This window comes from Salvelinus alpinus, chromosome 24 (assembly GCF_045679555.1).
Source record: "Salvelinus alpinus chromosome 24, SLU_Salpinus.1, whole genome shotgun sequence".
Taxonomy (NCBI): Eukaryota; Metazoa; Chordata; class Actinopteri; order Salmoniformes; family Salmonidae; genus Salvelinus; species Salvelinus alpinus.
This window is the reverse complement of record NC_092109.1, coordinates 5543797-5571302: the sequence shown is the minus strand read 5'-3', so window position 1 is coordinate 5571302 and position 27506 is coordinate 5543797. Positions and strand designations below refer to the sequence as shown.

At 41.7% G+C, this 27506-nt stretch overlaps 1 long non-coding RNA gene across 1 annotated transcript in view; it reads left to right on the top strand.

The window, feature by feature from the left end:
* Positions 1–709: 709 nt before the first annotated feature.
* Positions 710–27506, top strand: part of LOC139551928 (uncharacterized) — a 225725-nt gene continuing 198928 nt past the window's right edge. The window contains exon 1 of the long non-coding RNA XR_011670333.1: positions 710–734. This is a non-coding gene — a long non-coding RNA (uncharacterized lncRNA). The remainder of the gene's footprint in view (positions 735–27506) is intronic.

The following is a 27506-nucleotide window of genomic DNA, read 5'->3' as shown; positions in this document are numbered from 1 at the left end:
ATGGCTATAGTTAATTCTTACATGTTTAAGCTGCTTTTGAAAGCAAAAGTCGAATTAAAAACATTATTGGCATTGTTAAATTCGATTTTCATAATGGCGAGCTAGGATTGTTGATTTGGTTAGATAAACTAGCAAGTCTGTTTGGTTACCAAGGCAGCTACTATAGCTATCCAGTAAACGTGCTACAGTAGCTACTTCAGTGGATGTTGAACACATTTCTAACGGTAAATAAACACATGTAGCAGAAAATGTGTTAAATTATAGCCATGGTATAAGGGCACAAGGCGAGACCCAGATGCAGACAGGAGGCAGATGGTTAGAGTCTTTGTGTTTATTTATATCCAAAAGGAGTAGGCAAGAGAATGGTCGTGGACAGGCAAAAGGTCAAAACCAGATTCTGAGTCAAAGAGGTACAGAGTGGCAGACAGGCTCGATGTCAGGGTAGGCAGAAGGGTCAAGCAGTCGGGTACGGTCAAAACCAGGAAGACTAGAAACCATGAGCACGGGAAAAGCACGCTGGTTGACTTGAAAACATACAAGACAAACTGGCACAGAGAGACAGGAAACACAGGGATAAATACACTGGGGAAAATAAGCGACACCTGGAGGAGGTGGAGACAATCACAAGAACAGGTGAAACAGATCAGGGCGTGACACATGGTATAAAAAGGATAATAAACTCGGGGCCATGCATTCTCTAGGAAAACTGAAAACAAATTGTTATTGGCAGAGAGGTTTGGAACTCTTTGTTATTGGTCTATTAATTTACCTCGTGGTGATGTCACCATGGAATGCAGAAACTCCCACCCATGCAATCATGGGTTTTTCCCGTAAGGGTAGCACATCGAAGTATTCAACCTTTCAATCAAAATGATATAGTTGTTTTAGTACATTGGTAGCATTAGTGCAGCATGCATATACAATATAAATTACTTTGTTAAAAAGTTTGGGTTATTCGGTTTTGCCATAATTGCTTAGGTAATGAACTGAAGGACTCAAGATGAATAGTGGGTTTGAGTCTCGCATTAGAACTATTCACTAACCAGTCTGTTTCTGCTCCTTTGCCAACTCCTTATTACTGTGTTTGTCTTGACTATGACAGCAATGGAGTTGGCAACAGTCACAAATAGATCAGGGACCACCCAGTAAGCACCGTCCGACGCTGATGTCCATGGACGTCTAAAATATTTAATTTTGCTCACTAGGCAGGCTTCACTGCTATAATAGTGTGAACTTTCTGAACAAAAAAAGTTTTTCGATTTCACCCTTCCTCCTCCCACATCCAAAACAGATTTGAATATGAATGTTTTGATATCCTGTTCTGCCTGCAGGCTTTGTTCAGGTCGGGGGAGGATAGCAAGGAGAAAGATAGTCAGTTGTTTTGAAGTTTCACGGGCCCAACAATAATACATGAAATATATAAATAATAATGAAATATACATCTGTCACAGAAAACATATGATTGCTGGGGAATGTGAAAGATATATGAATTTGAGGATGACATTTGGCCAAACACTATAATAGACAGCCAAAAGCCAACCCATTCCCTAATAATATGTAAAGCATTATGGAAATGAGTTGGAAAAGCAGGACGCTTGAGACTATTTAATAATGAATCACAAATGCAGCCGAGCAATCTCACATTGTTCTGTTCTGCATCTATTTTCTCTTTAGGGTAAGAGGAGCCCCATAATTATTGTTCTTTGTTTAAACTGAGAGCTGGCACAAGTCTCTGCCTCGGGTCTATAATCTTCACATACCAGTGAGTGGTTGAGATTCTATCTGGTATGTGGCTCTACGTTGCTGTGCACTATGGGCCGGTAATATGCATGCATTTGGACTGTATTCAAGCCAGAACTGGGTTCAAATACATGGGTATTTCATTATGTTATTTAAATACTTGCTTTCTGTGTATTTGAGTATTTTAAAATAATGTGGCCAACTCAGCTACTTCTATTTGAAGTATTTACAATTATTTTCAAATAACTTCCTATAAATAGCCAAAACGATTTTCAAATACATTACTTCAAATACCCCTAGGACTCAACAGACCTGGGTTCAAATGCATGTAGTATTTAAATATTTGTCTTTGAAAATACACTTGTTTGTGTATTGTATTTTCAAATGCATGCCAATACTTTACAGATGTATTTCCAAATACAATCCAATATTCAACTACTTGCTTTGAAATGTCTTTGAAAGTAACCCACGTCTGATTCAAGCCTATATCTGCACATGAATCCAATGTATTTATTTAAGGGGGAGTTTTCACTTGAACTCTAAACTCATGCAGTCTGCTGAGGAAAACAAATCATGCAACAGACTTGAACACATCTTGTGGGCTTTTGGGGTCACACACTTCACAGAGCTACCACACAGAAACTGTGTCTTGTACTCTTGTCGTGTACATGGTTGTGTTTTCATGTACCTCCTCTATATGTTAAAGGTCATTTTGATATCAATATCAAATCCTTTCTGGGTACAATGAAATACTTTACACCATTGCAGTGTTGAATACTCATACTGGCTTGAAGGGCATTCTAGAGCGTGCATTATTTCCCTATAACACACATTATATCCGCACAGTAAAATTCAATGGCTATAGTTCATTCTTACTTGTTCTATGTTTGATCTGGTATTGAAAGCAAAAGTCAAATTGAAAACGTTATTGGCATTGTTAAATTCGATTTTCATAATGGCAAACTAGGACTGTTGGTTTGGTTAGATAAACTAGCAAGTATGTTTGTTGTGTTAATAAGGCAACTACTATAGCTATCTAGTAAACTTGCTACAGTAGCTACTTCAGTGGATGTTGAACACATTTCTAACGGCAAATAAACACATTTCTACCAGCAAATGTGTTAAATTATAGCCATGGTATAAAAAGGATAATCAACTTTGGGCTCTGTGCGTTCTCTGGGAAAACTGAAAATGAGCTGTTATTGGCAGAGAGGTTTGGAACTCTCTTTGTTATTGGTCTGTTAACCAATTTACTGCATGGTGATGTCACCATGGAAAGCAGAAACTCCTGCCCATGCAAACCTGCTGATTAGAAGGTCCTATGTAGATAGTATTTTCAACCAGGAAATATCAGGAAATAACACTGATCAAATTTTGTCACACATTTACAATGTTAGTTTCATCAGCTGTTGTACAATATGATATACAGTTGAAGTCGAAAGTTTACATACACTTAGACTGGAGTCATTAAAACTCATTTTTCAACCACTCCAAAAATGTCTTGTTAACAAACTATAGGTTTGGCAAGTCGGTTAGGACATCTACTTTGTGCATGACACAAGTCATATTTCTAACAATTGTTTACAGACAGATTATTTCACTTATAATTCACTGTATCACAATTCCAGTGGGTCAGAAGTTTCCAGTGGGTCAGTCTACACTAAGTAGACTGTGCCTTTAAACAGCTTGGACAATTCCAGAAAATTATGTCATGGCTTTAGAAGCTTCTGATAGGCTAATTGACATCATTTGAGTCATTTGAAGGTGTACCTGTGGATGTATTTCAAGGTCTACATTCAAACTCAGTGCCTCTTTACTTGACATCATGGGAAAATCAAAAGAAATCAGCCAAGACAACTGAAAAATGTCTGGTTCATCCTTGGGAGCAATTTCCAAACGCCACGTTCATCTGTACAAACAATAATACACAAGTATAAACACCATGGGACCACGCAGCCATCATACCGCTCAGGAAGGAGACGCATTCTGTCTCCTAGAGATGAACGTGGTGCAAAAAGTGCAATTCAATCCCAGAACAACGGCAAAGGACCTTGTGAAGATGCTGGAGGAAACAGGTACAAAAGTATCTATATCCACTGTAAAACGAGTCCTATATCGACATAACCTGAAAGGCCGCTCAGCAAGGAAAAAGCCACTGCTCCAAAACCGCCATTAAAAAATCCAGACTACGGATTGCAACTGCACATGAGCACAAAGATCGTAGTATTTGGAGAAATGTCCTCTGGTCTGATGAAACAAAAATAGAACTGTTTGGCCATAATGACCATCGTTATGTTTGGAGGAAAAAGGGAGGCTTGCAAGCCGAAGAACACCATCCCAACCGTGAAGCACGGGGTGGCAGCATCATGTTGTGGGGGTGCTTTGCTGCAGGAGGGACTGGTGCACAGAAAATAGATGGTTTCATGAGGAACTAAAATTATGTGGATATATTGAAGCAACATCAAGACATCAGTCAGGAAGTTAAAGCTTGGTCGCAAATGGGTCTTCCAAATGGACAATGACCCCAAGCATACTTCCAAAGTTGTGGCAAAATGGCTCAAGGACAACAAAGTCAAGGTATTGGAGTGGCCATCACAAAGCCCTGACCTCAAGCCTATAGAAAATTTGTGGGCAGAACTGAAAAAGCATGTTCGAGCAAGGAGGCCTACAAACCTGACTCAGTTACACCAGCTCTGTTGGGAGGAATTGGCCAAAATTCACCCAACTTATTGTGGGAAGCTTGTGGAAGGCTACCCAAAACATTTGACCCAAGTTAAACAATTGAAAGGCAATGCTTCCAAATACTAATTGAGTGTATGTAAACTTCTGACCCACTGGGAATGTGATGATAGAAATAAAAGCTGAATTAGATCTCTCTACTATTGTTCTGACATTTCACATTCTTAAAATAAAGTGGTGATCCTAACTGACCTAAGACAGGGAATTTTTACTTGGATTAAATGTCAGGACCTGTGAAAAACTGAGTTTAAATGTATTTGGCTAAGGTGTATGTAAACCTCCGACTTCAACTGTAAAACACAGGAAAATCACATTTCTGACTGCACTGGGCCTTCAAAGCTGTTTCAAGGGCTGAACATGAGCTATTACACAATACACTTGATTGCTAAAGTACAGTTCCACTATAATTATGCATAACATAATACCTAATCTGAGTGTGAGTGTGAAACTGGGGCACAGTATTCACACACTCTCGTCCCCACTGTTCTTTATCATCATGCCCTTATGAATCTTTCAGATCCTTATAAATACTTCAAAAATCCCCTTTTGATCAATTCCATCGACGTGCACTCCGGGGGGGGGGGGGGGGGGTAACATATAAAAACCCTATTTAAGATGTTATGAAAGAGGATCAACTAATGAGATTGGTTGGGGCTACAGTAATCAATTCATTTGATGTGCCTATTGACAGTGTATTTTTTTAACTAGGCGAGTCAGTTACGAACAAATTCTTGTTTACAATGACGGCCTAGGAACAGTGTGTTAACTGCCTTGTTCAGGGGCAGAACGACAGATTTTTACCTAGTCAGCTCAGGGATTCGATCTACCGACCTCCCGGTTACTGGCCCAACGCTCGAACCACTAGGCTACCTGCCGCCGCAATAACAAATGTATTGGACCTCATATTTTGAGGAGATTTATTGTTAAATTAATACACTGCGTGCACAATTATTAGGCAAGTGAGTATTCTGATCTTATCATTATTTCTATGTACATGTTTCCAACTCCAAACCATATAAAGTTGAATGCTAATTGGACTTAATCATTTTCAGGTGATATGTATTTGTGTAATGAGGGAGGGTGTGGCGAAAGTGAATAACACATTATATCAAGGTGTGCATAATTATTAGGCAGCCTCTCATTACCTCAGGTAAAATGGGCTAAAAAAGAGATTTAACTGACACTGAAAAGCCAAAAATGTAAAATGCCTTTCAGAAGGATGCGACACTCTTTAAATAGCTAAACTATTGAGGCGTGACCACCGGACAATCAAACGTTTTGTTGCGAATAGTCAACTGGGGCGCAAAAAAACGCACGGGGAAGAAAAGGCGCAAATGAACTGCAAAAGACTTGAGAAGAATTAAACGTCAAACTACCAGGAACCCGTTATGCTCCAGTGCCACCATATTCCAGAACTGCAACCTACCTGGAGTGTTCAGAAGTACAAGGTGTCAAGTGCTCAGAGACGTGGCCAAGGTCAAGAAGACTGAAACAAGACCACCACTGAATAAGATTCACAAGTTGAAGTGTCAAGATTGGGCAAAGAAATACCTGAAGACAGATTTTTCAAAGGGTTATGGACAGATGAAATGAGAGTGACTCTTGATGGACCAGATGGATGGGCCCGTGGCTGGATCAGTAATGGACACAGGGGCACCACTTCGAGTCAGGTGCCAGAAAGGTGAAGGAGGGGTACTGGTATGGGCTGCTATCATTGAGGATGAGGTAGTTGGACCTTTTCGGGTTGAAGATGGACTGAAACTCAACTCCCAAACCTGCCAGTTTCTGGAAGATTCTTTCGTCAAACAGTGGTACAGGAAGAAGTCCTCAGCATTCTAGAAGGCCATGATCTTTATGCAGGACAATGCTCCATCACATCCAAGTACTCCACTGCTTGGCTAGCCAGCAAGGGCCTCAAAGATGCCTGAATAATGACCTGGCCCCCTTCCTCCCCTGACTTAAATCCTATTGAGAACTTGTGGGCCCTTCTCAAATGTGAGATTTACAGTGAGGGAGGACAATACACCTCTTTGAACAGCATTTGGGAGGCTGTGGTTGCTGCTTCAGTGAAAATTGATCGTGAACAGATCAAGAAACTGACAGCCTCCATGGATGGAAGGCTCATGACAGTTATTGAAAAGAAGGGTGGCTATAATGGTCACTGAATATTTTTGAAAGGCCAAAAATGTTATATAATTGTCATTGTGTTACTTATCTGTTACACTTACTCTAAAAATTGAGAATAAACAAGTGAGTTGTCACGATCGTGTGGAGGAGAGACGGACCAAGGCGCAGCGGGATATGAATACATCTTCTTTTATTAGAACGACGAAGATGAACATGAAACGAAACACTTATACACACTATACCCTTATGAACCAACCACTATACCATATAATCAACCAAAACACACACATACCCCATGTCACACCCTGACCTAACTAAAATAATAAAGAAAACAAATAATACTAAGGCCAGGGCGTGACAGTACCCCCCCCCAAAAGGTGCGGATTCCGGCCGCAAAACCTGACATATAAAGGGAGGGTCCGGGGTGGGCCCTAATATGGCGGCGGCTCGGGTGCGGGACGTGGCCCCCACTCCAGCATTGTCAATATCCGCTTCGGTGTCTCTGGTAGATCCTGGCGGATTCAGCCGATCCCGGCTGACTGGCGACTCTGGCTGCCCATGGCTGACGGGCGACTCTGGCTGCCCATGGCTGGTGGGCGACTCTGGCTGCCCATGGCTGGCGGGCGACTCTGGCTGCCCATGGCTGGCGGGCGACTCTGGCTGCCCATGGCTGGCGGGCGACTCTGGCTGCCCATGGCTGGCGGGCGACTCTGGCTGCCCATGGCTGGCGGGCGACTCTGGCTGCCCATGGCTGGCGGGCGACTCTGGCTGCCCATGGCTGGCGGGCGACTCTGGACGCTCATGGCTGGCTGACGGCTCTGGACGCTCATGGCTGGCTGACGGCTCTGGACGCTCATGGCTGGCTGACGGCTCTGGACGCTCATGGCTGGCTGACGGCTCTGGACGCTCATGGCTGGCTGACGGCTCTGGACGCTCATGGCTGGCTGACGGCTCTGGCAGATCCTGTCTGGTTGGCGGCTCTGGCAGATCCTGTCTGGTTGGCGGCTCTGGCAGATCCTGTCTGGTTGGCGGCTTTGGCAGATCCTGTCTGGTTGGCGGCTCTGGCAGATCCTGTCTGGTTGGCGGCTCTGGCAGATCCTGTCTGGTTGGCGGCTCTGGCAGATCCTGTCTGGTTGGCGGCTCTGGCAGATCCTGTCTGACGAATGGCTCTAGCAGCTCCTGACTGACGAACGGCTCTGACGGCTCGGGACAGACGGACGGCTCTAATGGCTCGGGACAGACGGACGGCTCAGACGGCACTGGGCAGACGGATGGCTCAGACGGCACTGGGCAGACGGATGGCTCAGATGGTGCTGGGGAGACGGATGGCTCAGATGGCGCTGGGGAGACGGATGGCTCTGGCCGGATGAGGCACACTGTAGGCCTGGTGCGTGGTGCCGGAACTGGTGGTACCGGGCTGGAGACACGCATCTCAAGGCTAGTGCGGGGAGAAGGAACAGGGCATACTGGACCCTGGATACGCACATTAGGCCTAGTGCGTGGTGCCGGCACTGGTGGTACCGGGCAGGGGACATGCACTTCAAGGCTAGTGCGGGGAGCAGCAACAGGATGCACAGGACTCTGGAGACGCACAGGAGACTTGGTGCGTGGCGTAGGCACAGGTGGTATTGGGCGGGAGACACGCACCATTGGACGAGTGCGTGGAGGAGGAACAGGGCTCTGGAGACACACTGGAAGCCTGGTGCGTGGTGTAGGCACTGGTGGAACTGGACTGGGGCGGGGAGGTGGCGCCGGAAATACCGGACCGTGCAGGCGTACTGACTCCCTTGAGCACCGAGCCTGCCCAACCTTACCTGGTTGAATGGTCCCCGTCGCCCGCCCAGTACGGGGAGGTGGAATAACCCGAACCGGGCTATGTAGGCGAACCGGGGACACCATGCGTAAGGCTGGTGCCATGTAAGCCGGCCCGAGGAGACGCACTGGAGACCAGACGCGTTGAGCCGGCTTCATGGCACCTGGCTCAATGCCCAATCTAGCCCTACCAGTGCGGGGAGGTGGAATAACCCGCACCGGGCTATGAACACGTACAGGAGACACCGTGCGCTCTACTGCGTAACACGGTGTCCGCCCGTACTCCCGCTCTCCACGGTTAGCCTGGGAAGTGGGCGCAGGTCTCCTACCTGCCCTCGGCCCACGACCTCTAAGCCCCCCCCCAAGAAATTTTTGGGTTGTACTTGCGGGCTTCCAGCCTTGCCTCCGTGCTGCCTCCTCATATCGCCTCCTCTCGGCTTTCGCTGCCTCCAGCTCTTCACGAGGGAGGCGATATTCTCCCGGTTGTGCCCAAGGTCCCTTTCCATCCAAAATCTCCTCCCATGTCCATGAATCCTTTGTTCCTTGCTCCTGTTGCCACTGATCACGCTGCTTGATCCTTGTTTGGTGGGTAATTCTGTCACGATCGTGTGGAGGAGAGACGGACCAAGGCGCAGCGGGATATGAATACATCTTCTTTTATTAGAACCACGAAGATGAACATGAAACGAAACACTTATACACACTATACAAAACAACAAACGACCGTGAAGCTACAAACGAAAGTGCACACACAAGCTACTTACGTTCAACATAGACAATTACCCACAAACACCTAAAGCCTATGGCTACCTTAAATATGGCTCCCAATCAGAGACAACAATAACCAGCTGTCTCTGATTGAGAACCAAATCAGGCAACCATAGACTTTCCTAAACACCTACACTCAACCATAGACATACCTAGACACATACACTCAACACAAACCCATACACTACAACCAACACCCCCTATACCATATAATCAACCAAAACACACACATACCCCATGTCACACCCTGACCTAACTAAAATAATAAAGAAAACAAATAATACTAAGGCCAGGGCATGACATGAGTTGAGAGAAATTATTTTTGTAATTAAGTTCCCTAATAATTGTGCACACTAATAGTTGCCTAATAATTGTGCACACTTATATATTTCCCTGAGAATGACACAACTCACTTTTCCTTTGTTAAACATTCAGGTTTGAGGTTCAGTAACATTTTGGATTGACTGAGAGCATTGTGTTTGTTCAACAATAAAATTAATCCCGAGGAATACAATTTGCCTAATAATTGTGCACGCAGTGTATAGTACCAAGTAATTTAAAAAAATATATTATTATTATTTTAGTTTTTTAATTTAAGGGGTAGATCAACTTTAATATTGCAGATTGTGGCTTCTATCAATGTAATTGTCTGTGTCATTTTCAATCCCCCATATATTATTTGGTAAATATACTGAACAAATATATACAGTGGGGAGAACAAGTATTTGATACACTGCCGATTTTGCAGGTTTTCCTACTTACAAAGCATGTAGAGGTCTGTAATTTTTATCATAGGTACACTTCAACTGTGAGAGACGGAATCTGCAACATGCAACAATTTTACTTAGTTATAGTTTTTAGAAGGAAATCAGTCAATTGAAATAAATTCATCAGGCCTTAATCTATGGATATCACATGAAATCAGGGGCGCAGCCATGGGTGATCTCCGGTTGTGAGGCCGGTTGGATGTACTGCCAAATACTCTAAACTACGTTGGAGCCGGCTTATGGTAGATAAATGAATATTCAATTCGATGGTAACAGCTCTCAAAACTTCAGACATCTGAGGCATCGTGTTGTGTGTCAAATCTACACATTTTAGAGTGGCCTTTTATTGTCCCCAGCACAAGGTTTTTAATGATCATGCTGTTTAATCAGCGTCTTGATATGCCACACATGTCAGGTGGACAGATTATCTTGGCAAAGGATAAATGTTCACTAACAGGGATGTCAACAAATTTGTGCACAACATTTGTGAGAAATACACTTTTTGTGCATATGGAACATTTCTTGGATCTTTTATTTCAGCTCATGAAAAATGGGACCAACACTTTACATGTTGCGTTTATATTTTTGTTCAGTATTTTTATTTTTGATATATATTTTCCCTCTTTATTCTTTTCCCTAAACCTACAATCCCTCTCCTAATTGGAGTAAACTAATGGACAACAATACTTAGGCTTCTATTTCCAGTTTATACATACTATATACATTTTTTGGACACAGTATATTTTACATTAGATATTTAGTTTTTCAACCCCTCCCATCCATCTCTGAACACCATCCAGTTTTGAATTCTATTACCCATATATTTTTCAACTGTGCTGTGATATTTCACAAAAGTCCTGAGCCTTTGTATTCTCATAGTTTCTACAGATTGTAAAGGATCGGTGTCCCGCTAGCGGGATTCAAATAAATGTTTAAAATCCATAATATTTATGATTATTTATGTACAAAAAAGTGTCTTATGTCGGCTGAAAGCTTAAATTCTTGTTAATCTAACTGCACTGCCCGATTTACAGTAGCTATTACAGCGAAAACATGCCATGCGATTGTTTGAGGACGGCGCTGCACATCAAAATATTTTTCCACCGGCACAGGTTTCATATATACACAAATAACGATTAAATATTCACTTACTTTTTGAAAATCTTCCTCTGATTTGTCATCCAAAGGGTCCCAGCTATAACATGTAGTGTAGTTTTGTTAGATAAAATCCTTCTTTATACCCCAAATAGTTGGCGCCATCGATTTGAGTAATCCACTCGTTCAATGCGCAGAGAAAGGAATCCAAAAATCTACCCCTAAACTTTGTTTCAACAAGTTAAAATATGTTTCTATTTACTCCTCAGATACCCAAAAACAAAGATTGTATCGTAAAAAATCAATTAATATATTTGAGTTTAACCATAATATTTGTTGTAATATTTGTTCTGTCTTTTCTGGTCGATTAAACTGAAATAGCAACCAACTTTCTATGGCTTGTTTTAAAAATAATGATATTTTGGAGATTATTTCATTTTCAAATAACCAAAAGTGAGAAGTTGTAATCAGAATAAAGGGAAAAAGTCCATTCTTGAACACGGGGTGAGCCATTCTTACTAATCTGGTAGAGAACCAGATTGGATTTAAGTATAGTTTTGAATTTTTTATCATTTCTGCCCTCCGAATTCATATTCATTATATAAATAGGCCCGTTTAATTTTGTCTGGCTTAACGTTCCAAATAAAATGGCATATCTTTTGCTCATATAATTTAAAAAAACAAGTCATTAGGTGTAGGCAGGGCCATAAGCAAATAGGTAAACTGGGAAATGCGTAAAGAGTTAATCAGTGTGATTTTTCACAAATAGACGGGTATTTTCCTTTCCATGTTAGCAAGATCTTAACTGTTTTTGCTAACTTTCTATTCAAATGTATTGTGGTGAGAATTTCTTTCTGTCGGGATATGAATATCTAGTATGTCCACTTCACCGTCAGATCATTTTATTGGTAAACTACACGGTAATATAAAAGTTGTATTATTTAGTAATCCAATGTGTAATATGGTGGGTGCACTTATCATAATTCGATTGAATTCCAGAGGTTAGAAAAGTTATCTAGATCCTCTGAGGCTGTGAAGGGATCCAAATTGTTTAGTCATTCTTTTATACATATATCTATATAGATAGATAGCTGTCCCAAACCCTGACTCCTAAACTTCATGTTTGAAAATAAAGCAATTAATGATTTTTGTCATTTTTGGAACAATAGAACATCTTGAGTTGTTCTATTACTACATTCAAAGATACTGATCTAATTAGTAGTCTTGTTTATTTTTTAACATCTTTCTCTAAAAAATGCTGTCCAACTTTTTGAAGTCACTACCAAAACACACACATTAAAGTCACATCCTTACAAATATCACCAGGTGATGGGATTGGACCCCTCTCCGCATGGCCACATGGTGATGCACCATCTGTCTGCATGCACCATGCTCTACCAACTAAAATACAGAGGACCGCAGTGTGGGTAGTGGACAGGAAAAAGTGTAGAGTATTGAGATTCATAGCCAGCAGGGGGGCTCCAACCCTCCAAGAGCCCAAACATTGAAATCTATTTGTCTAAAACATAGACGTCTTTAATGTGCTATACTGTATTGTAACGTGCCCTACTCTAGGATACCCTACTGTACTGTACTGTACTGTACTGTGCTCTACTGTACTGTACCCTACTTTAATGTACTCTACTGTACTGTACTTTACTCTACTGCACTGTACTATGAGCTACTGTACTGTACTTTACTGTACCCTACTCTACTGTACTCTACTGTACTGTAGTTTAGTCTACTTGAGTTTCTTACCGTTGAAGAAAGGAAGCACTCAATGGCAATGTCTATACTAAAACCATTGATTAATCTTAACCTACACAAAGATAAATAACAACAAAAAATCTAAACTAATCCAGTCAAATAATTAGATTTATTGCACCTGTTGCTGAAATGGTTGTTCCAGTTTAAATGGTTTAGGTAGTCTTCTTGTCAATTTACCTGACCCTGACAGTCATTCTGAATGCAGATCAATAAAAAATCGAAATGTTAGATGTCCTAACTTTGGCTGGATTCCAATAGGAATTACACATCACTTTGCAAGCCAGCACAATGTGACTTGCAAGCCTGATGTGGCCTGTAAACCAGGAGTTTCCTAACACCACTGTGTTAGGGTAAACCTAGGCCAACAAAGTAAGGCCTTAGGATATACCTGCATATATTGTTTTTTCATAGAGTTTAATTTGAACGATGGCAATCACCTAGATACTCACTTCGTGAAAGTCACAGGCTTTATAAAAGAAAGAATTGAAAATACTTTTGTCTGTCACTAACGAATACAGTCATGGGTTGTAATGCTACAATTCACTCGAAAAGAAAAAGCACCCTGGGAAATATGCAAATTAAGCTTTACAAACTACAGCGTTTAAACAAACAACACCCCAAAATGATTAACTGTAACAATACGGGCGTTAATTTCTTACACTGAGAACGTGTAACAGTATCAGCGCTAAGCAACGTAGGCTTTAAATCATTCATTATGGATGCATTTACATGCAAAGGAAAACCCTGACCTTTGACCCAGTTGGTGATTACGTTACATAAAGGCCAGAATAATAATATACATTTTTGCCCTCTGTGATTCTGTGACTGCGTAAGGCCTGTATAGAAGAGACCTTCTGTAATCTTTCCTTAAACAGCTGATAGGGTTAAACAAGGCCAGTGCAGTGGTGATAGTAAAGGCAAGGAGAATAATGGCTTTGCTACAAATGGCACCCCGTTCCCTATTTAGCCCCGGGTCAAATGTACTGCAATGTGAAGGCAATGTGCTATTTGGGATGTAGCCTATGGTTTGGTCTGAAAGTCTGGTATGAAAACTGTGAACTAATGAGTATCAGGGTTGTTAGAGCATAGATATTATACAGTATATATGTGCTATACACACACATGCACGCACTTGCACACACACACACACACACACACACACACACCCAAACACACTGCACAAGTACTGCATAATCACATCTTTAATTTCTCTCTCATCTAATCCTCTGCAACCAGGCTTTACAGTAGAGAACACTGTAGTAATTGTGTTTTCCCTGGTAGATACATACTGTATGCTCAGGGTGACAGCGTCAAGAAGATGTACTTCTTTAGTCAATGATGCAGGTAATTGAAACCTTGTCTGTATCATAGCCTAAGAGTCTATTGACACACCTGTGTGTCAGTCTTATTTATTTATTTATTTTATTTCACCTTTATTTAACCAGGTAGGCTAGTTGAGAACAAGTTCTCATTTACAACTGCGACCTGGCCAAGATAAAGCATAGCAGTGTGAACAGACAACAACACAGAGTTACACATGAAGTAAACAATAAACAAGTCAATAACACAGTAGAAAAAAAAAGAGTATATATACTGTACATTGTGTGCAAAAGGCATGAGGAGGTAGGAAATAAATCGGAAATAGGAGCGAATAATTACAATTTAGCAGATTAACACTGGAGTGATAAATCATCAGATGATCATGTGCAAGTAGAGATACTGGTGTGCAAAAGAGCAGAAAAGTAAATAAATAAAAACAGTAAGGGGATGAGGTAGGTAAATTGGGTGGGCTATTTACAGATGGACTATGTACAGCTGCAGCGATCGGTTAGCTGCTCAGATAGCAGATGTTTAAAGTTGGTGAGGGAAATAAAAGTCTCCAACTTCAGCGATTTTTGCAATTTGTTCCAGTCACAGGCAGCAGAGAACTGGAAGGAAAGGCGGCCAAAGTAGGTGTTGGCTTTGGGGATGATCAGTGAGATATACCTGCTGGAGCGCGTGCTACGGGTGGGTGTTGTTATCGTGACCAGTGAACTGAGATAAGGCGGAGCTTTACCTAGCATAGCCTTGTAGATGACCTGGAGCCAGTGGGTCTGGCGACGAATATGTAGTGAGGGCCAGCCGACTAGAGCATACAGGTCGCAGTGGTGGGTGGTATAAGGTGTTTTAGTAACAAAACGGATGGCACTATGATAAACAGCATCTAGTTTGCTGAGTAGAGTATTGGAAGCTATTTTGTAGATGACATCGCCGAAGTCGAGGATCGGTAGGATAGTCAGTTTTACTAGGGTAAGTTTGGCGGTGTGAGTGAAGGAGGCTTTGTTGCGAAATAGAAAGCCGATTCTAGATTTGATTTTGGATTGGAGATGTTTAATATGAGTCTGGAAGGAGAGTTTACAGTCTAGCCAGACACCTAGGTATTTATAGATGTCCACATATTCTAGGTCGGAACCGTCCAGGGTGGTGATGCTAGTCGGGCGGGCGGGTGCAGGCAGCGAACGGTTGAAAAGCATGCATTTGGTTTTACTAGCGTTTAAGAGCAGTTGGAGGCCACGGAAGGAGTGTTGTATGGCATTGAAGCTCGTTTGGAGGTTAGATAGCACAGTGTCCAAGGAAGGGCCAGAAGTTTACAGAATGGTGTCGTCTGCGTAGAGGTGGATCAGGGAATTGCCCGCAGCAAGAGCAACATCATTGATATATACAGAGAAAAGAGTCGGCCCAAGAATTGAACCCTGTGGTACCCCCACAGAGACTGCCAGAGGACCAGACAACATGCCCTCCAATTTGACACACTGAACTCTGTCTGCAAAGTAGTTGGTGAACCAGGTGAGGCAGTCATTTGAGAAACCAAGGCTATTGAGTCTGCCGATAAGAATATGGTGATTGACAGAGTCAAAAAACTTGGCCAGGTCGATGAAGACGGCTGCACAGTACTGTCTTTTATCGATGGCGGTTATGATATCGTTTAGTAACTTGAGCGTGGCTGAGGTGCACCCGTGACCGGCTCGGAAACCGGATTGCACAGTGGAGAAGGTACGGTGGGATTCGAGATGGTCAGTGATCTGTTTATTAACTTGGCTTTCTAAGACCTTAGATAGGCAGGGCAGGATGGATATAGGTCTGTAACAGTTTGGGTCCAGGGTGTCTCCCCCTTTGAAGAGGGGGATGACCGCGGCAGCTTTCCAATCCTTGGGGATCTCAGACGATATGAAAGAGAGGTTGAACAGGCTGGTAATAGGGGTTGCGACAATGGCGGCGGATAGTTTCAGAAATAGAGGGTCCAGATTGTCAAGCCCAGCTGATTTGTATGGGTCCAGGTTTTGCAGCTCTTTCAGAACATCTGCTATCTGGATTTGGGTAAAGGAGAAGCTGGGGACGCTTGGGCGAGTAGCTGCGGGGGGGTGGAGCTGTTGGCCGAGGTTGGAGTAGCCAGGAGGAAGGCATGGCCAGCCGTTGAGAAATGCTTGTTGAAGTTTTCGATTATCATGGATTTATCGGTGGTGACCGTGTTACCTAGCCTCAGTGCAGTGGGCAGCTGGGAGGAGGTGCTCTTGTTCTCCATGGACTTTACAGTATCCCAGAACTTTTTGGCATTAGAGCTACAGGATGCAAATTTCTACTTGAAAAAGCTGGCCTTTGCTTTCCTGACTGACTGCGTGTATTGGTTACTGACTTCCCTGAACAGTTGCATATTGCGGGGACTATTCGATGCTATTGCAGTCCACCACAGGATGTTTTTGTGCTGGTCGAGGGCAGTCAGGTCTGGAGTGAACCAAGGGCTATATCTGTTCTTAGTTCTGCATTTTTTGAACGGGGCATGCTTATCTAAGATGTTGAGGAAGTTACTTTTAAAGAATGACCAGGCATCCTCAACTGACGGGATGAGTCTAAGTAATATAATAAAAATAATCTGCTCGTGTAAGAGAGATATCAGGTTTTTTTGCACTACGACCCCCACAAGTGTCACGAGACTCATCTGAAGGTAACCCATACAAACCATTGGAAGTGTGGAGATGGTTTTGTGCCAACAAGAATAAGGGGTTAACTATGCATCCAAAGAAGGAAAAATATTTGAGTGTTCTCATATCCCCTAGATACAGGACAGACACTATAAAACAGTTTTTTGCCACTTACGAATGTGTTAGTATAGGCCAAATTCAATATTCTGTCAGTTCATTTCTAAATGTAAAATGTAAAATCAAATATCTAAATGATCCATGGTATGACCATCTTAAAACAATTCCATATGTCAGCTTAGTACCCCCCACAACGGCTTTGACTTTTAGAGGCTAAAGCACATCACACCTTGCACACAGTGTTGGAGGGGTGCCTGGAGAAGTGGGTAGACTCTAAAACTGCCAAAAATGTCCCAAACGGCCCGCCCAACGAAAGAAAGGCGCCCTGTCTGAAAAATGTTATGAAAAAAAGTGACATGTCCCCACTACACCACTGACTGTCAGTGACTGGCATAACAAGAGAAAAACGGCTGATGCATAACCAAATTTCGAAATTGCACCTTGTGTATTCTAATGTTCTACCTCTCAACAGTAACAGTAACAGAGAGAGAGACACCAGTGCAAATGTATATTATTTTCATTTATTTAACCTTTATTTAACTAGGCAAGTCAGTTAAGAACAAATTCTTATTTACAATGACGGCCTACATACTTACACTTGAGTATTTCAACAACTCTTCTCTTCCAACTTGTTAGTCAATCACATGTACCTACGTGGGAAGGATGGCCAGCCACACAGGAGGGTGATTTTTACTAAGGAGGAGAAGAAGGCCGTGCTGACCGAGATGCATTTTGGCCCTTTCAGAGTGAAGCGCATGATTGCCAAAATCAACCTACGCTTCTTCTGACAGGGAATTGTCGAGGAGGTGGACAGCTGGGCAAGTGAAATAACCTTTTGTTTATGAATCACATTCTATTATATCTGAAATGATTATGGTTTCAGTGAATGTCATATCAGAGAGCACACAATGTTTCAATTTGTCACCTTTTTGCTTTAAGGTCAGTAACCCGTCTAGCCTGCCAGAAGTTTGAGAGGGCGAAGACCGTGGCGCCGGAGTTGAAGCCCATCAAAGTTCTTTCACCAAGGCACATGATCAGTAAGTGTCCCAATTCAAATTTTGCACTGATAAATTGTTTTGTAATGGTTACTTTATTTGACCACAGCAGAGTTCAAGGAGGTATGTGTGTGTTTCAGTATCCTTACAAATATGAAAATATGCATACTATATGACACAGATATAGGTAAGAATAAAGTAATCTTCTCTCTAACACTTTAAATGTTAGGGATGGACCTAATCGGAACCTTCACGAAATCCAGGAATGGCAACAGCTGGTGTCTGACGGAGACCGATCACCGGGTGGAGGCAATGCCCATTAAGGAAGAGTTAACTCTAAATTCCCTTCTGTAACCCATTAAAAAGCGTGCTAGGAACCAAAAAAGGATTTTCGTTTTTGTATGATACCCATCAAGGACGAGTCTGGCAAGGCCACTTCCAAGGCGACGGTGGACATCTTCAACACCCACAGTTCTCCTGAGGTCATCTTGAGTGACCGAGGTCCTGAACCCTGGAACAATGTACTGATGTTTTAGGTTATATTCTGTCACCAATGGTTTGTTTGATTTATTTTTTACATTTTGTTTTTGTTTTTCCATGGTACATAATCAGACATATTTTAATATCTTACATTGTCAATAGATATCGCTTTCCTACCCCCTCCTCCAGGTTTGGTGAATGGACCAACCAGACTGCCATGGGCAAGTCCCTTGACTGGTACCAGGAATGGTGGGAGAACAAATTGAAAGGTAATTCTCTTTGCACACAACAGCAGCAAATCAGCGTATGTCCTCCCAATGCTAAAGGGTGGAGATCTCTCAGATGCTAATAACTATCGTCCTATCTCCAAACTCCCTATCCTGGCCAAAGTCTATGAATCCCTAGTGAACTCCCTATCCTGGCCAAAGTCTATGAATCCCTAGTGAACTCCCTATCCTGGCCAAAGTCTATGAATCCCTAGTGAACTCACAGGTAAAAAACTTGTTAATTGAAAAGAACATACTGAGCCGGGTTCAGTCTGGCTTTAGATCGGGGCACAGCACCACAACTGCAGCTATGGTAGTGGCAAATTACATCATATATGAACTTGAATTGACCATGTTGCTAGCTAGACTCAGTAACATTGGTATCAGTGAAGGGGCAGTAAATTGGTTTAGGAACTATCTTCCTGAAAGAATACAATGTGTATATACTGACAATCACAAGTCTAGCTTTCTTGAGATTAATATAGGTGTGCCCCAGGGTTCTATTTTAGCTCCTGTGTTGTTCTCCATTTATATTAAAGATCTGGGACATGGGATGCAGCCAGCAAAACTCCATCTATATGCAGATGCTACAGTCATACAGTGGGGCAAAAAAGTATTTAGTCAGCCACCAATTGTGCAAGTTCTCCCACTTAAAAAGATGAGAGAGACCTGTAATTTTCATCATAGGTACACTTCAACTATGACAGACAAAATTAGAAAAATAAATCCAGAAAATCACATTGTAGGATTTTTAATGAATTTATTTGCAAATTATGGTGGAAAATAAGTATTTGGTCACCTACAAACAAGCAAGATTTCTGGCTCACACAGACCTGTAACTTCTTCTTATGAGGCTCCTCTGTCCTCCACTTGTTACCTGTATTAATGGCACCTGTTTGAACTTGTTATCAGTATAAAAGACACCTGTCCACAACCTCAAACAGTCACACTCCAAACTCCACTATGGCCAAGACCAAAGAGCTGTCAAAGGACACCAGAAACAAAATTGTAGACCTGCACCAGGCTGGGAAGACTGAATCTGCAATAGGTAAGCAGCTTGGTTTGAAGAAATCAACTGTGGGAGCAATTATTAGGAAATGGAAGACATACAAGACCACTGATAATCTCCCTCGATCTGGGGCTCCACGCAAGATCTCACCCCGTGGGGTCAAATTGATCGCAAAAATCCCAGAACCACACGGGGGGACCTAGTGAATGACCTGCAGAGAGCTGGGACCAAAGTAACAAAGCCTACCATCAGTAACACACTACGCCGCCAGGGACTCAAATCCTGCAGTGCCAGACGTGTCCCCCTGCTTAAGCCAGTACATGTCCAGGCCCGTTTGAAGTTTGCTAGAGAGCATTTGGATGATCCAGAAGAAGATTGGGAGAATGTCATATGAAACCAAAATAGAACTTTGTGGTAAAAAATCAACTCGTCGTGTTTGGAGGACAAAGAATGCTGAGTTGCATCCAAAGAACACCATACCTACTGTGAAGCATGGGGGTGGAAACATCATGCTTTGGGGCTGTTTTTCTGCAAAGGGACCAGGACGACTGATCCGTGTAAAGGAAAGAATGAATGGGGCCATGTATCGTGAGATTTTGAGTGAAAACCTCCTTCCATCAGCAAGGGCATTGAAGATGAAACGTGGCTGGGTCTTTCAGCATGACAATGATCCCAAACACACCGCCTGGGCAACAAAGGAGTGGCTTCGTAAGAAGCATTTCAAGGTCCTGGAGTGGCCTAGCCAGTCTCCAGATCTCAACCCCATAGAAAATCTTTGGAGGGAGGTCAAAGTCTGTGTTGCCCAGCAACAGCCCCAAAACATCACTGCTCTAGAGGAGATCTGCATGGAGGAATGGGCCAAAATACCAGCAACAGTGTGTGAAAACCTTGTGAAGACTTACAGAAAACGTTTGACCTCTGTCATTGCCAACAAAGGGTATATAACAAAGTATTAAGATAAACTTTTGTTATTGACCAAATACTTATTTTCCAGCATAATTTGCAAATAAATTCATAAAAAATCCTACAATGTGATTTTCTGGATTTTTTTTCCTCATTTTGTCTGTCATAGTTGAAGTGTACCTATGATTAAAATTACAGGCCTCTCTCATCTTTTTAAGTGGGAGAACTTGCACAATTGGTGTCTGACTAAATACTTTTTTGCCCCACTGTATATTAATGTGCTCCTTCTCTGGTTCAGGCTGTTTGTAACGAGAAGGAGAAGACCAAGGTGCAGCGTGGTAAGTATTCATAATACCTTTTAATAAATACGAATACTTGAACAAAAAGAACAACAAAACGACAAACGAACAGTCCTGCAAGGTGCAATACACAAAACAGAAAACAACTACCCGCAAACACAGGTGGGAACAGGCTACCTAAGTATGGTTCTCAATCAGAGACAACGATTGACAGTTGCCTCTGATTGGGAACCATACCAGGCCAAACACATAGAAATAAGGCACAAGGAACAAAACATAGAATGCCCACCCCAACTCACGCCCTGACAAACCAAAATAGAGACATAAAAAGGATCTCTAAGGTCAGGGCGTGACACTGTTGAAGAGCTCCAGACTGCTTTTCAGTCACTGCAGGCCTCCCTTTATGGTCTCAAACTGGTCTTGAATGTACAAAAATCATGACCTTTACCAGAGCTTGCACTCAGCCAGAGAAGGTTAGCATTGTCACATCTGGTGGCTTATCCATTTAAAAAGTGACATCCTACAAATACCTACAGTTGAAGTCGGAAGTTTACATACACCTAAACCAAATACATTTAAACTCAGTTTTTCACAATTCCTGATATTTAATCCAAGTACAAATTCCCTGTTTTAGGTCAGTTAGGATCACCACTTTATTTTAAGAACGTGAAATGTCAGAATAATAGTAGAGAGAATTATTTATTTCAGCTTATATTTCTTTCATCACAGTCCCAGTGGGTCAGATGTTTACATACACTCAATTAGTATTTGGAAGCATTGCCTTTCAATTGTTTAACTTGGGTCAAACGTTTCGTGTAAACTTCCACAAGCCTCCCACAATAAGTTGGGTGAATTTTGGTCCATTCCTCCTGACAGAGATGGTGTAACTGAGTCAGATTTGTAGGCCTCCTTGCTCGCACGCGCTTTTTCAGTTCTGCCCACAAATGTTCTATGGGATTGAGGACAGGGCTTTGTGATGGCCACTCCAATACCTTGACTTTGTTGTCCTTAAGCCATTTTGCCACAACTTTGGAAGCATGCTTGGGGTCATTGTCCATTTGGAAGACCCATTTGCGACCAAGCTTTAACTTCCTGACTGATGTCTTGAGATGTTGCTTCAATATATCCTCATCATTTTCCTACCTCCTGCAGCAAAGCAACGCCACAACATGATGCTGCCAACCGCTTCACGGTTGGGATGGTGTTCTTCGGCTTGCAAGCATCCCCCTTTTTCCTCCAAACATAACGATGGTCATTATGGCCAAACAGTTCTATTTTTGTTTCATTAGACCAGAGGACATTTCTCTAAAAAGTACGATTTTTGTCTCCATGTGCAGTTGCAAACCGTAGTCTGGATTTTTTTATGGCGGTTTTGGAGCAGTGGCTTCTTCCTTGCTGAGTGGCCTTTCAGGTTGGGTCAATAACTCGTTTTATTGTGGATATAGATACTTTTGTACCTGTTTCCTCCAGCATCTTCACAAGGTCCTTTGCTGTTGTTCTGGGATTGATTTGCACTTTTCACACCAAAGTAAGTTCATCTCTAGGAGACAGAACACGTCTCCTTCCTGAGTGGTATGACGGCTGCGTGGTCCCATGGTGTTTATACTTGCGTATTATTGTTTGTACAGATGAACGTGGTACCTTCCGGCATTTGGAAATTGCTCCCAAGGATGAACCAGACTTGTGGATGTCTACAATTGTTTTTCTGAGGTGTTGGCTGATTTCTGTTGATTTTCCCATGATGTCAAGCAAAGAGGCACTGAGTTTGAAGGTAGGCCTTGAAATACATCCGCAGGTACACCTCCAATTGACTCAAATTATGTCAATTAGACTATCAGAATCTTGTAAAGCCATGACATCATTTTCTGGAATTTTCCAAGCTGTTTAAAGGCTCAGTCAACTTAGTGTATGTAAACTTCTGACCCACTGGAATTGTGATACAGTGAATTATAAGTGAAATAATCTGTCTGTAAACAATTGTTGGAAAAATTACTTGTGTCATGCACTAAGTAGATATCCTAACCGACTTGCCAAAACTATAGTTTGTTAATAAGACATTTGTGGAGTGGTTGAAAAACGAGTTTAAATGACTCCAACCTAAGTCAAATCAAATCAAATCAAATTTTATTAGTCACATACACATGGTTAGCAGATGTTAATGCGAGTGTAGCGAAATGCTTGTGCTTCTAGTTCCGACAATGCAGTAATAACCAACAGTAATCTAACCTAACAATTCCACACTACTACCTTACACACACACACAAGTGTAAAGGGATAAAGAATATGTACATAAAGATATATGAATGAGTGGTGGTACAGAACGGCATGGCAGATGCAGTAGATGGTATAGAGTACGGTATATACGTATGAGATGAGTACTGTAGGGTATGTAAACATAAAGTGGCATAGTTTAAAGTGGCTAGTGGTACATGTATTGCATAAAGATGGCAAGATGCAGTAGATGATATAGAGTACAGTATATATACATAAGAGATGGGTAATGTAGGGTATGTAAACATTGTATTAAGTGGCATTGCTTAAAGTGGCTAGTGGTACATTTTTACATAATTTCCATCAATTCCCATTTTTAAAGTGGCTGGAGTTGAGTCAGTATGTTGGCAGCGGCCGCTAAATGTTAGTGGTGGCTGTTTAACAGTCTGATGGCCTTGAGATAGAAGCTGTGTATGTAAACTTCCGACTTCAACTGTACATGTATATTCAACCAAAAGAGCAATGAGAGATAGAAAAAAAAGAATCATAATAGAGTGAAAATAAGGGAAGGGCAGGTTAAAATGACAGCCAGACAAGCCAGTATATGAATCAAACGGATTTACATATGAATGTGGTGGAAATTAGCTGACTTTGATCTGTAAGGTAAGTAACTTTAATGTGTCAAGCAGATTAAATGTTTTCTTTGCCATTTCCGAAAAGTAGTAACGTTTAAGACATGGATTTCGTGTTGTAATGTTAACAAGGTACCCAAAAGTAGTTTGAAGTAATGTTTTCATTTTATTAACTAAACATAACTTGTTAAAACAGCGAAATTGTCACGGAAATCAGGCTTGTTTGCATAGCGATGATGTCAAGAACATCATTTAGGCTGTAATGAACTCCAAATTTCTAATCATTAGGTCATCACACCATTGATATAGCAACGGACGCTAATATTTCATTGAATCCCATTGTAACGCAGGTGGACACTTTTTGGTTGGGGGACATTATTTGGGATGACAAGCCCCCTAATGGCTGGGGGCGGTAAGTGACCACTTATGTCGCTTATGCTTGGAGCCGGCCTTGTCATACACGTTCAGTATGTTTGAGCCTGCCTTTCCTCCTCTCTCAATCATCAAACACACAGCAGGGCACAAATCGACTGTAGTTAATTATGGTAGTGTCACGCCCTGACCTTAGAGATCCTTTTTATGTCTCTATTTTGGTTGGTCAGGGCGTGAGTTGGGGTGGGCATTCTATGTTTTGTTCTGTGTGTTGTATTTCTATGTGTTTGGCCTGGTATGGTTCCCAATCAGAGGCAGCTGTCAATCGTTGTCTCTGATTGAGAACCATACTTAGGTAGCCTGTTCCCACCTGTGTTTGTGGGTAGTTGTTTTCTGTTTTGTGTATTGCACCTTGCAGAACTGTTCGCTTGTCATTTTTTGTTCAAGTATTCGTATTTATTAAAAGTATTATGAATACTTACCACGCTGCACCTTGGTCTTCTCCTTCTCCCGACGACGCTCGTTACAGGTAGTCTATTAAGCCATGGCTAGGGACCGAGGATGAAGCCTTATACATGGATTTATGTTCCAAGAACCACATGGTGCCATCTTCCTCTGTAATGTTCAGTAAAGACCTCCTGCATTCATGTACTGACCATGTAATGGCTTGCACTTCCATGTGCAGGCATCTTGGTTAGAGAACACAGCATACACCTGGGTTCAAATATGATTATCACCTTTGAAATACTTTGAGAGTTTGCTTTGTCAAAAGATGAGTATTTCGGCCCATATTCCCGGCACACAATGACTACATCGAGCTTTTGACTCTACAAACTTATTGGATGCATTTTCAGTTCGTTTTGGTTGTGTTTCAGATGATTTGGCGCCCAAAAGAAATGAATGGTAAATAATGTATTGTGTAATTTTGGAGACATGTTTATTGTGAATAAGAATAGAATATGTTTCTAAACACTTCTGCATTAATGCGGATGCTATAGGAGTGTGCCGATCTAGTAATCATATCCGTTTTATTACACTTGATACTCGTAATCGGATTTACTGGTGAACGGCAAAACCAGAAGTGTGCTTTAAATGCCAGAAAGCCTAAACCTTAAATCTGCATTACTACGCTCAGAGTGCATCGCAGTGCACATCATTATGTTCCTTCACTCATTCACAAACATTGTTCAAAGTTCAACGACCCCGACAGATGAAAATGCAAATTAGGGCCATTTACTTACTTAGTCCTATTCAATTATCAAAGAAATAGGCTAATAACTACCCGAATGCATGGCTGGCTACTACGGGCTGAATTTATTACAGACATTAGATGAAGGTAGGCTAAATCGCTTGCCCCATATATTATTTCGCTTTTGAGAGGAGCAAAGATTTTTCCTCCCGACTCATATGTCACAATATTTGTACAATCAAAATAAACTATCTGCTTTTATAATTAGATGTTTTAATGATCTATTGCTCGTTAAACATGCTTGGGCTAGAATAAATAATAATAGCAAGATGCATGGGCTTGGATCACGACATAACGACAGACGTCATCAGCAATGGAGTATTTATATGGACAAACATAGTAGGCCTACTAAACAATGCCAAGTAGACAGACAAAAACAACCATACGGCATCATCAAGGTCTACAGAAAATAAGTAGAATGAACAACGACTAGCTACGGATTCATACATGACGTTTGGAGAAGGCGAGATTTATGCCCTAAGACGATTGACTCTGAGTGAGTGAAACCGAGTGAGTGAAACAAAATGACACAATACATTATTTACCATTCACAAAATAACCTGAAACACAACCAAAACGAACTGCAAATGCATCCAACAAATTTGGAGATTCACAAGCTTGATGTAGTCATTGCGTGCTAGGAATGTGGGACCAAGTACTAAACTTTTGACTACCTTATTTATAAGAATCTTTAGGGGTTTAAATACTTTTGACGCCTACCTTCTTGAGAAAAAAACAACATCTCTTTCTCTGAGCAATTGTAAAATAATATCATTCACCCCCCCCCCCCCCCCAAAAAGAATGTGTATACAATATAGCTCAGTATTTTAATTATTTATTTTATACAGTCATTATTGCTCATCTTTAAGTAAATTTCGACAAACAGAAAATACATCCCTTCCTACCTTCTAGGCTTACCAAGTGTCGAAGGTCTGATTCGACAATCTCCGAAAGTCATTCAACTTTTTGTTGTTTTGTAACAAATGTCTCTTTCCATTTATAAAATGGCCGCTGTACAGTTTGGATTGATTGATTTTATTTGTCAATAAAATAAAAAAACAATAGTGGGGTCCGACATTTTTGACATCCTTGATAGTCTGTTTATTGTGGTGTTGGAAAAGGCAAACCATGATATTGAAACACCCGAAGTCAGTATGCTTTGATTATTGGTTGTGTGGAGAGTTGGCACAGAAACCTGTTGGTGGAAAATGTGTTGCATATATATTATATAATTATAAATATGGCATCAAAATGTTGAAAATCTGATTTCCCCCTAGCTGATCATTGTCTGCAGCCGGCTTTGATCGTAGTTTAGGCATAATAAAACAATCAGGTAGACTTGTTTGTGGTGGTCAGCGAACCCTTAACCTTCTGGCCCGTAGCCTTGTGTGGCATTTACTGTGCCAGAAAAGCATGAACGTGCCAACGTCGCATCCACGTTTATAAACAGGGTCCTAAAGTTTGTGATCGTAAACATTATTTTGAGTTAATTCTTTGAGGGGGGGCATTTCCTATTTTACAGTACAAAGAGCAGTTATGGTAGCCACAACCATATTAACAAACCATCAGTCTCGACAAACCGTCAGTATCATAACAGAGGCACGCACTTTACCTACCCGCCCTGCAATTCTGCGCCTCTTGTGCTTGTTATTGGATTTATTTGTGCCAAAGCGTGCGGAGCGACAACAGTCAGTCCGTGTCTCTCTTCTCGGTCGTTGTACAGATCTTCTTCAAAGCAGTGCTCTCATTCAGAAGTGAGCACATCTATCTCTTCGGACTTTTGAGTCTTCCTCTTCTAGTTTTCTACATCACCTTTTGGAAGGAAATATTATCAGTTGGACATTTTATGAAGTTCTTAAGGTAAGGTAAGATCTTTCTTATTTCATTTTTTGGGGTAACACTTTAGTTGACGCCTAGCGTCATAACACGTTACGACACGGTCATAACCATGTCATAATATGTCATAACAGCTGACATAACTTGTCATAACCTGTCATAATATGGTCATGATATGGACATTTTTTAGACCGGTTGTGACATATATTGCGTTATTTCATGGCTGATTATGACACCTACATAAGACTGTCCAAACCCACAAAAACCTACCACACAAGGCAAAACATTCCATTACACCATAGCATACTTGTCAACAGTATTTTTTATGTTATATCACATTTTCTGAAATTGACCATATTAAAT